Below are 12,500 nucleotides of genomic sequence, written 5' to 3'. Positions count from 1 at the left end.
TTGGTGACTGAAGCTTTCAGGTTTGGTGTTTTTGTGTGTTTTGTCTGCCACTACAAACTGCATTGAGATCTTGGGTCTCTCCATTTGTCCCTTTACCTCACGACAATGTTTTAACCTTCACATTTAACACGATCCTGATACAGTGACATCCCATTTTAACGATATGACTCGTGGGTTTCTTTGAGACCTTTGGATTCCTTCCTCATCTGGTCCATGGATTAGATACCTTCAATCTTTTCAAAGGTTTCTTAACACCACCAGACATCGTTCTTCACAGATCTCTAACTAAACCAGTCTGAAAAGCTTAGACAGAGTAACTCTGTCAGCAGGGCTTTGTCTCGGTGGTTAAGATGGTGGACTACTGATCAGAAGGTCGTGAGTTTAAACTCCATCACAGACACTGCTGTGTTTTTTCTTGTTTTTTTGTTATTAACACTATCAACCCTGGGTTTGATTCCCGAGCAGGGAACTAACCCAGCCAGTGAAGTGTTAACTCTCAATTCTGCTCTTAATTTTATCCTGGATAAAATGGGAGGTTTGCGTCAGAAAGGTCATCCGACATAAAACCACAGTGGATGCGGAATGTGGCACTGATCTGTAGTGTTGTTCTTGGCCCAGGGAATCACTAGCTGACAGAAAGGCCTGGGATGGTCTGAAGATCACACAAAACAAAGCTTTGTTAACAAAGAGAATATTACATGTCTTTCCTTTTCTCTCTCATCTAAAATTCTGCTCAACAGTAAAGTGTCTGTAGATGTTAGGATTGTAGGAGAGAAGAGTAGAGAGAACTAGAAGGCAAGTTCCCCTCATCGTGTTGAGACTTTTGATATACGTCATGTCCATGTTGTGCTAACTTTTTGATTTCGTTTTTATTTTGGGGGCGGAGCTACACGTGACGTCACCTGGTGTCGAGTGCCGTCACCAGAATACCCGGGGTGCCAATACTTTTGGACAAAAGTGGCTACTGAGGATTTGGACATTTATTCTGAATACTGCAGTCATTATGGGATTCTACTTATTATTCTTAATGTTGGATGAACAATAGATAGATAGATAGATAGATAGATAGATAGATAGATAGATAGATAGATAGATAGATAGATAGATAGATAGATAGATAGATAGATAGATAGTGGTAAATGTATTGACTGGGTGCCAATACTTTTGGAATCATTGGATTGATAGTTACATGTATTGAGAGTGTCCTTTACATCTACAGTCACTAGGAGAACACAGAAGAGAAGCCATGTCTGAGCTCTGTGCATGCTGCGTATGTGAGAGCTTAAAGGAGTTTTAGGAATTTCCCATTCATTTCTATTGGATTTTTTTGGCCGCTTTTTCATCCGCTGTGCGAACATCGTTGGTCGGATCGATTATAAAAGTCACGGCACACCTCTCCTCAATTCAATTCAATTCAATTCAATTCAAGTCAAGTTTATTTGTATAGCGCTTTTTACAATAGACATTGTCTCAAAGCAGCTTTACAGAACATAAACATAGAGCAGAAGGTAAACATAATTAATGATAAAGGAAATAATGAATAATAAAAGAAAAATAATTAACAGAATAAAAATTCTAGATTATTATTAGATGTATATAGTTCACAATGTGTATGTATTTATCCCCCTATGAGCAAGTCTGAGGTGACTCAGGCAGCAGTGGCAAGGAAAAACTGCCTTAAATTGGTAAAGGAGGAAACCTTGAGAGGAACCGGACTCAAGGGGGAACCCATCCTCATATGGGTGACACTGGGGGTGTGATTGTAATATACAGTCAGTTAAATGTTGTATTGGTGTAAGGATCAATGAGCCGGTCAATTTGATTCCTCATTCATGGGTCTAGGACAAAAGCTTCAGGACAAGTTACGCACCAAAAACGTGTCCGGCAAGATAATAAGAACGTTGCTTTGCGAGCACCATTAATAAATAAACAAAGACAAGGTGCTGAGTTTGAATCTCGGGTTAACTCAATATTTTAGAGAGAATGTTTCTTGTGAAGGTTCAATCCGAACCAATGAAATGCTTTACAGAATTGAAGAAAACATGCTGAATTTTCTACACCAGGAACGACTTACACACACACAAACGTGCCCACACATGCCCCCAGGTGCCTCCACATGCCCCAGGAGACTATGAGGAAGTCTGTCACTTCAGCTTTCAGCAGTCTGTCACAACCAGTTTTTTTTCCACCCAGCTTCTATACCTGCATTCATTCATTCAAATGAACTCTCATATCGCCTGAGACAGTACTTACCTTTGTTCCTCTGCACACAGGAACAATAACCTGCACTGATGCTTTCAAACTCCGCTGAACCCGTAGGATACATTTAGAGCATAAATTCTTGGGATAACTTACCTCAATGTTGTCTTTATTACAGGTTACAATGAAGGAGTCGATGATGAAGGGTCTTGTTCAATATTTCAGCTTCAGCAGCTCATGACATTCTGATCTATAACCTTGAGCCAACACTGCTCTAGAATCTGAAATGAATCTCTGGAAGTTTAAGTTCAGACTAAATTCCAAAACATGTTTCCTGGAACAGACCCCAGGTTGAAGGAGATCAAAGAACATTACTGGTGCTAATGTCCAAACTACAGCAAAGCAGAACCTTCCACCAGTTGTACATATCAGGACTTGACCTTCGTTTCACTGAAGGTGGTGTTGGTGCACCAAGAGCCAAAGGAGCTCTGAGTCTGGAAAAGCTGCAACAACCTGGCAGATGAACCTCGTGTCCAGCAAGCATGGAGAGATGAATCACTACATTAAAGACTGGTTAAAAGAAAACTAGGCCACCGTAACAAAAGGGAATAGAGCAGCACCACTGTAGACTCCACCCGAGGTATATGTGATGAATAGTAGACCCTGGTAGTATGTAAGGACACTAGACAAGACTCAGGAGAGCATGGAGATCCAAGGAGGATCAACCAAGTCAGAAAGGATCTGTAAATCTAACAGAACACCACCTAAGGATTAAAACACATCGTTATGCAGGACAACGAACTGCACGCCAGAGGAACATCTACTAAACCTTTTGAGATGTGAAAATAACACGTTATACACCATGTAGACGAAAACAGTGTAAAAAAACCTCCCATTCTTCAACAACGGATATTAATATGGAGATCTGTTCAGTCTCCACTGTACAATCAGCTCCACACTTCTAGACTTTTCTGTACAGTAAGAATTATCTTATACTGTACTTAACACCTTAATAGCTGTAAGTCTTGTGTTATTGCACCTCACAGCACACACACGCACACAGTCGGTAGTGTGTTTGAATGCTGGTTTGTTTGTTGCTGCTGCAGGAAGATGGGAAGAACGAGTTCAGTATCACTTCTCTCCTGGTTTGGGGTTAAATAAAGGGAGAAAGAAAAGCATTTTTGTAATTTATTTGTTGTTGTTTATTGTGTTGGTCTTGTTAAAAACATGGACTGTTGTTGTGCTAGAATTTAATAGGATTTTGCTTCGAGTAAACTTTTTTGTCAAGTCAACTTTAAGTAGAATTAAGCCCTATTCGGATGGGATTAGTTTTATGTGGGGACGTGGAGTAATGCGATTTTACCTCAGGACGTCTGTAATATTAATTGGCCAGTTCGCACGGGACAAGACATCTCAGTAAAACTAGCAGAAGTGGGAGGGGTAACTCGCTTTACGCACCACAGTAACCTCCTTGTCGTCATGTGCGTATGACGTCGCTTCCTGTTATCACGTGTGCAAACAGACAACATGGCGCCTCCATGCTTGAATAACGTGCCAAAAACTACTTTAAACAGGAAATGACGGAATTTTACCGTACATATTTACAGCAGGTCTATTCGGACGGGATCAGTATTACCTGGGGTAATTTTTCCGGACCTTTTTACAGAAGGTAAAAGTCGCCGTAATCTTTACTGACATTGTCCGTAATGATTACCGAGATGGCGCATTCGGACGGGACTAAAATCACAGAGAAGCTCTGGTAATAATTACTTTACCCCCACGTCCCCACGTAGAACTAATCCCGTCCGAATAAGGCTTTGTCTGAAAAAGTAAGTTATTTATTATTATTATTATTATTATTATTATTATTATTAATGATATTATTATTATTATTATTATTATTATTATTATTATTAATGTTATTATTATTATTATTATTGTTGTTGTTGTTGTTGTTGTTGTTGTTATTATTGTGTAAATCTCTGAGCTGAAAACTATAGATTAATTCTTTTTAATGCATGACACTTACCTAGGATTTTAGTGTCCTGCATTTTTTCCCAAAAAAAGGAAGTTGCAGTTTTCTATGTAACCGTTATAATAGTCGAGTGTAATCTCTAAAGTAAATGGTCTTTATTTGTTTCCTATCTTTTGGGTGACTTTTTCCATGATGTACAAAGACATTTAGTGTTTTATCCACCAAAGGATCCTCACTGAGACGGTTTTGTGTGAAAGTGAACTCCGCTTCATTCCAAATCATCTCATCATCACATCAGTCATGCGTTTGAGAGAACACTACTGAGTCATGACAATTTCCCTGCGTTCTCTTCTGATGAAGTTTCATAGCTTGCTTCTTCCTCCAACCATCATACAGCCATCTGTCTTTTAGCACAGAGCTCTTTCTCCTCCTATGCTTCATACTGTAGGCTTGCTCCAGCAATCTGACTATAAGTTTAAACAACAATTCTAAGTTGAAATTAAAAGAAGAAATAATCAGCCGAACTCGCGAAGACTGGATTAAGTTAAGGAAGGTTTATTGACAGTCGTATAGACAGCAATCAACCAGCTGCCACCAGGGATACAAGTTTGTCCAGTGGATGATACTTGCACCAAAGTGCTGCTTATATACAGTTCTGACTTGCCCCCCTTTTGCCACCCACCTTTTCCTTATATGATTTAATTTTGTTCTTCCATTGTTCTGTTTCTTAGGATATTTGTAGTGCAGTAGCCATCAGTTTACACATTAAAGGTGCGGTCTCCGATGTTTGAAAGCCAATGTTGACATATGAAATCACCAAAACAAACACGCCCCTAACCCAAACGGGTCCCACCCCTGTATCGATAGCTCCGCCCACACATACATACGTAACCCAGGCGACTAACAGAAAGAAACGTGTCTTTATCATAGCTTAAGGGAAGAACAATACGATTGTAGATAAACAAACAAGCAAAATGCCACACAAGCATAATGATGTAAAGGACAAAGGCATATATTAGTTCTGTGTAACAAAGCAAAACCAACGTTACTCACCTATCGAGAAGGAAAAAAGCGCCTCGGCGTCTTAAGTAAAGTCGGCCACATATTCACAGGTCGGAGTTTCCCGAGTCGATAACTCCTGAGCTAAACGCTGTTACTACACAAAACGCGGTTGTAGCTGCCTCTCTACATTACTACGATAGAAAAGAGGTGTTATTTGTGTAGTAACAGCGTTTAGCTCAGGAGTTATTGACTCGGGAAACTCCAACCTGTGAATATGTGGCCAACTTCCTGCTCCTTCAGTTCTCTCCAGCGCTGGAAAGCTGATCCTATATTAACACGTCCTACTTCTTGTCCTTATCGTAAGTCTTTCTTCTCTTTCTTTCTTTGTTTTTATCCTCCATGTCGATGTTAAAACCGCTTTCTGATAATGTCACACATGCCAAACACTCTCTCCACCGCATATCGACAAGACCCGCCCCTTTCTGCTCATTGGCTACACGTTTGTTTTGATTTTTGCTTTGTTTTTGGCCCGACTCAGTTTTCTGAAGCATTTCTCAAAAATCGCAGACCCCACCTTTAATGGCCTGTAAATAGGAATTGTTATTTTGGCAGCTCATCATAATCGGAGGGCCGAGCAATTGAGGACATGACAAAACGCTAAATTGTCTAATGACCCATTTCTATTGGCCAGGCATTTGTGGCGATGTTTAAAGGCGGTGTGCAACATGTCATGAATGTTATCTGGTGGATCTGCTGGTCACCCTAAAAGTTCCATTGTGCCCATTACCAGTAACTGAAGACTTCATTAAAGAATCGGTTTGTTCTGAGCCTCCGACTGCACGCTGTGTACGCCGCTGCCGATTAGATCATATAAATAATTAAAGTAATGGCGAAGGCACTGAAGCAGGCGAGACTCACAGCAAACACAAAGAAGTGCGCGACGATGAGTGGAAGTACATTATCTGAGCTTCGACTTGGGCCACGAGCGGGTGCATTCCCAAATTAATAAGATTGTTGAGATTGCTCTTAATGGTTTAGCTCCCATGTATCTAACTAGTCTTCTAACACGTTACAATCCTTCACACTCTCTGACATCACAAAACTCAGGACTTCTGCTAGTTCCCAGAATATCTAAGTCTACTAAAGGTGGTAGAGCGTTTTCTTATTTAGCTCCCAAACTTTATCACAGTCTTCCTGATAGTGTTCGGGGCTCACACACACTTTCCCAGTTTAAATGTAGATTAAAAACTTGTCTCTTTAGTCAGGCGTACACATAATACATCCCATAATATTGTTTACATCATATTATATGTATTATATCAGACTTGCAAATATTATGAACAGCAGATATGTTAATCCCTCTCCACTGCTTCTCTCTTTCTACCCATCCCGAGGCATCCAGAAATTATACCAGCCCTGATCGTCTTCCGTGCGACGAAGATTTTGGACCTTCACTGAGATGAGGGCGACCCAGCGAACCCTGAGGCATCTAGAGATCTACCAGCTACACTTAGACTCTGCTGTACTAAAAAGATGTGAACTCCATGTGATCTTTTGCATCTATACAACCTCTGTTTGACTGTGTTTTTATAATCACACCCCCAGTGTCACCCAGATGAGGATGAGGTTCCCCTTTGAGTCTGGTTCCTCTCAAGGTTTCTTCCTTCATCATCTAAGGGAGTTTTTCCTCCCCAAAGTCACCTGAGTCACCTCAGACTTGTTCATTGGGGATAAATACATACACATTGTGAACTAAATCTATCTAATATTAATCTTGAATTTTGTATTATATTAATCTTTATATTATTCTTCATAATAACATTTTGTTCTATGTTTATGTTCTGTAAAGCTGCTTTGAGACGATGTCAATTGTAAATCGAGGCAGGATACACCCTGGACGGAGTGCCAACCCATCACAGGGCACACACACACTCTCATTCACACACACACTCACACACTACGGACAATTTTCCAGAGATGCCAATCAACCTACCATGCATGTCTTTGGACCGGGGGAGGAAACCGGAGTACCCGGAGGAAACCCCCGAGGCACGGGGAGAACATGCAAACTCCACACACACACAAGGTGGAGGCGGGAATCGAACCCCCGACACAGGAGGTGTGAGGCGAATGTGCTAACCACTAAGCCACCATGCCCCCCCCCCTCATTGTGATATTAATATGACAATATTGATATGATCTAATTGGCAGAGGCGTACATAGCGTGCAGTCGGAGGATTCTGTCTATGAGCCACTGGAACTTTGCCGGGGCTCAGAACAGAACAGAACAGCTTCTTTGTGCACATTTTGTAAAAGAAAAAATAGGGCACTTTGCTGCACTATAGTGCCATCATCAGGCTGATATCAGGTTTGTCCCATATTGTCAACATAGAGGGAGAAAGTACAACATATTGGACACGTCTGTAGCCTGAATTATTCGGTCTGTAAAGCCTTCCCTTTTTTAATTTCCAGTCATTAAAATAGATGTAAAAATGCCACTCAAAGCCACTACGCAGAACTTGTTGTACACAAGCACACCTCATTAAGCCACAAAATCAAAATGAACCAAAACATACAGTATGTTGGTGGAATTGATTATCTACATCTTTATTATCCTCGTGGCTCTAGTGTTCTCCAGCCAGTTAGTGATGGTCCTTCTCTCATAGGTCCTCTCTTGTAAAGGTATATACATCAGCCTAGTCTAACTGGTGGAGACGTTATCTATAATGATAATCCAGGCATCAACACATCCTATAGATTCAATGCTTCTGAAGCTTTGCTTGGCAAAAAATAGGTATATTCAGCTGATTAAACCGATTTTTATCTATGGACCTCCAGGGCCATATTTGGAACTTTTATGTGATTTTGAGGATCTCTTCTCAAACTTTATATTTTATTTGTCACATTCACAGACATACACAGCTGGACGTGTAGTGAAAAATGTGTTTATTGAAGAGAATAAAAGGAAAAATAAAGTATAAAAATGTGTGTGCATTTGTAGTGCAAACTGTGAGCCTTAAACAGCTCCAGTACTTGCAGTGTGTGTTGAGTAGGCAACACCAGAAAATGTCCAGGTTCTAGGTATTGTCCTAGGGTACCGCAGCAACAGGAGCACAGAAGATGCAGTTTCCATGGCGCTGCACTCTGTGCTCACACACTTGGACAATAAGAACACTTATGCACGTATGTGGACTTCAGCTCAGCATTAACACCATCATTCCATCCAAGTTAATAGCCAAATTAGCAGATCTGGGCATTAACACCACAACTTGCAACTAGATTATGGACTTTCTGACCAACAGACCCTCGGCAGGTTCGATCAGGCTCCATCTGCTCAAACACCCTCACACTCAACACCGGTGTATCACAAGGCTGTGTGCTGAGCCCCTTTCTCTACTCCCTCTTCACCTCCGACTGCAGGCCTGTGAATGGATCTAACTCCATCATCAAGTTTGCAAATGATACTACAGTGATCGGTCTCATCACCAGCAATGATGAGACTGCCTACAGGGAGGAGATCCAGCACCTAGTCACATGGTGCAACACCTCCAAAACAAAGGAGCTTAGTGTGAACTTCAGGAACGAGACAGGAGGCACACATGACAACATCCACATCAATGGGATGGCTGTTGAGCTCGTTTCTAGCTTTAAGTTCCTGGGGATCCACATCTCGGCGGACCTGTCGTGGACTACCAACACCTCCAGCCTGGTCAAGAAGGCTCACCAGCACCTCTTTTTCCTGAGAAATATCAGCTTTCCTCGGATATCCTGGTGAACTTCTACCGCTGTGCAATAGAAAGCATCCTGACCAGCTGGTACTGTATGGGAGCTGCTCTGTATCACAGGGACTCCACTTCCAGCAATGGAGGACATCCAGAAGAAACGCTGTCTGCGTCGAGCTCGCAGCATTCTTAAGGACTCCACTCATCCCGCCCATAGACTGTTTTCATTTCTGCCCTCTGGCAGGCGTTTCAGGTGCCTCCGGACCAGGACCAGCCGACTTTTTTCCTAGAGCTCTCTCTTTACTGAACTCGCTGATCATACTGTCAATGTCCTTCATACACTGTTACATCTGCCCCCTCACACCTCGTTATTGCGCTAATGGACTGTTTACAAAATGGACGTTATTGCACTAATGGACTATTACACAAACTATGCTCACTTGCACACTTGCTCTCTTTTTTGCATCGCTGCTCACCATTGCCTTACCATTGTATATAACCACCTGATTTCTGCTTATAGTAACAGCAATATATTATACTAATAGCCATATCTTTTGTCTATAGCACATACCATTCTGTAAATTTCAGTTTATACTAATAGCCATCTGTATATTATATTCATAGTACATTTATATTCATCTGTTGTGTTCATAGCACATACACATCTGTAAATTACTGTTTATAGTAATAGCCATATTTTGTTACATCCTTCTGTAAATTTCAGTTATAGTTATAGCCATATGTATATTATGTTCATAGTACACACACATCTGTAAATTACTTCTATATTACCACTTTATTTAAATCGTGTACAATCTGTACATCCTGTACTTGCTACTATTGGTTAGACCTTAGCTGCATTTCATTGCTTTGTACTTGTACATGTGTAATGACAAAGTTGAATTTAATCTAATCTAATCAAAGTGAGCGCTACAGCAGCAAACACAAACAACATCAACAATGGCGGATGTTGCTTTACTGTTAATACTCATGGCTTTGTGAACCTACATCCAAACACGGTGAATCCTGATTTAAAATGATTTAATAATGGCGCTAACGACGTTCTCTTTTGTCTTGTTGGTCACAGTAACGCGTCAGCACGTCTTCTCTCCGACACCTCCAAACGCTCACACGTCACCCCCGTCCTCCACTCACTTCACTGGCTTCCGGTGATGTTTAGGGTGGAGTATAAGGTCCTTCTCTGTGTGTTCAAGGCCATCAATGGTCTGGCCCCAGCCTACCTCACAGAATTACTAAAGGTCTACCGACCAGCCAGATCTCTCCGCTCCTCTGGACAAACCTCTCTGGTCATTCCCAAATACAATTATGAGAAGTTTGGAGGCCGGTCATTTGCCATCAATGGACCAAAGCTGTGGAGCGCACTTCCAGCACACTTACGATCCATCACTGTGCTGAGTGTTTTTAAATCGCAGTTGAAGACATATTTATTCATACAAGCTTTTAACGCATAGACCCGGTTTCAACTGCTATTTTATGTTCATTGTGTTCTTATTGATTTTATTTATTTTGTTTTTTATTGTTGTTTTACTGGAAAGCACGTTGTGCTCCTTTTGGCTGTTGTAAGGTGCTCTATAAATAAAATTTGATTGATTGATTGGTTGAGTAACCCCACCCCCAGGTACATTATCAAAGGTGCTAACAGTAGCCCCGCCCCCAGTCCCTACTTAAGGTACATTATCAAATGCGCTAACAGTAGCCCCGCCCACAGCCCCTGACACAAGCGGTTCTTAAGTCTAGACCAGCAACGTTTTGGTGCTACTTAAGAACCACTTTTCCTGGTTCAGAGCCGGTGCTTTGGCGGTCAAAAAAAGAAAGAACTGGTTCTAAATTAGGCTCCGAACCTGCACTCGAACTGCCTCGGTGGAAAAGGGGCATCAGACTGACAGGGAATTGGAGATCCACTTATACAGGGATGAGTTCCAGGACCACCGACTTGGTGCTGAGTATGGAAGGAAGGAAGGAAGGAAGGAAGGAAGGAAGGAAGGAAGGAAGGAAGGAAGGAAGGAAGGAAGGAAGTTGGTATGGATTTTATTAGCAACATAATTTCCTTTAGATCGAAGTTGAATCTTTTAAAGTCCCCCAACCACATATTATTATTTATATACGGTCACGTTACTGTAATTGAGTAGTTTTTTGTGTTCTTCTACTTTTTAAAGTATCTTTTAAAATTTGTATTTTACTTTAACTTAAGTATGTTGTGATTGAAGTGTTGTACTTTTTAAATCGGATCCGTTACTGAGAAAATAAAAAGAGTATAATAAAATATAAATGAATAAAAATTATGCAAGTGGGAAAAATCGAGCCCCGGAAGCTACTGCATTGATTGAATGATTGATTGATTGATTGATTGATTGATTGATTGATTGATTGATTGATTGCTGTATCCAGCCAAATGAAAACTAGACAGAACTCTACATACATGGCTGTGGAGAGAATCATACAGATCATACAAGAGAAAGCAGAGGACAGAAATGTCTGTGCCAGTTTATGCCACATCCAGTGGTTGTAATTGTCAAAATGTTTGATGGGATGATCTGCATTTATTTTTCATTTATTTATTTTTCATTTATTTATTTTTTATTTATTTTTATTGCACTTTAAATTTGTAAAGTTGTTTCTCCAATTAAAAACAACCATTTTGAGATTTATATCCCTTTGTCTTTGTTGAACTACACTAGACCCCCCCCCCCCCTCTTTCCACCTCTGTTCATATAATATACTGGTAAACTGAAGTAGGTGTTAATCAGAAGGTAGTGGGACCCACTGCTTGATCTTATTCTAACAGGAAGTTTGAATATATAAAACCTTTGACATTTCCACAGTCTAATGCAATCTCCAAACATTATCTCCTCATATTTAAAATGAAGCGCTGTGTGAAAACACACCAATCTCTCGGCTTATGGAGGTGGAGGCATGTGACGAAGCAATACGTGCAAGCAAGACCATCAAAGGGCATCTGTCACATCCCTTCGGCTTCTTTATCTTAAGTGCTTTGTGTATGTTTGTGTCACTTGTCTGCCTCGTCTGTCTTAGAGTAGGAAAAAAGAAGATATAAGAACAAGTTTATGATGGCGAGCAAACATCTTTAGAGATGTCTGTCCCTGCTATATTATGGAGGTTGATACTGTACACAGTCTGTTTGAGCTGTTTCGTTAAGAGAGCCGACTGCATGCGTTGCGAGATGATTCCTCTCCACTCCCACTTGGCTGTTGTCTCCAGCCAAGCACCTGACACTCCAATATCCCTGATTCAGTTTCTGAAACTTGTTCTGCAATTTCCCCCAAACTAGATGAGGATGAAAAAACATTGTTCGAATTGGCACTGCAAACTTCAGGCCATGTTCCACCTCCACTCAGGCATCCACCTTTATTTCCAAACCTCCACACTGAGGTGTCAAGGGTTGCTGAGGCTTGCAAGACATCTCACCCCTTCATCGGACCCCAGGGGTCCAGGAGCCTAGGGGGACCGGCACACCTCCACATCCCGTAGGCCAGGCCCAGTGATGAACACTGATGTCTGTAGAGATGCACAGGTATTTTATTCACTTTGTTATAAACTTAAACAGAACCGTGACAGCATGC

This window comes from Tachysurus fulvidraco, chromosome 3, assembly GCF_022655615.1.
Source record: "Tachysurus fulvidraco isolate hzauxx_2018 chromosome 3, HZAU_PFXX_2.0, whole genome shotgun sequence".
In the NCBI taxonomy this organism is placed as follows: domain Eukaryota; kingdom Metazoa; phylum Chordata; class Actinopteri; order Siluriformes; family Bagridae; genus Tachysurus; species Tachysurus fulvidraco.
Note: the sequence above shows the minus strand (reverse complement) of the source record.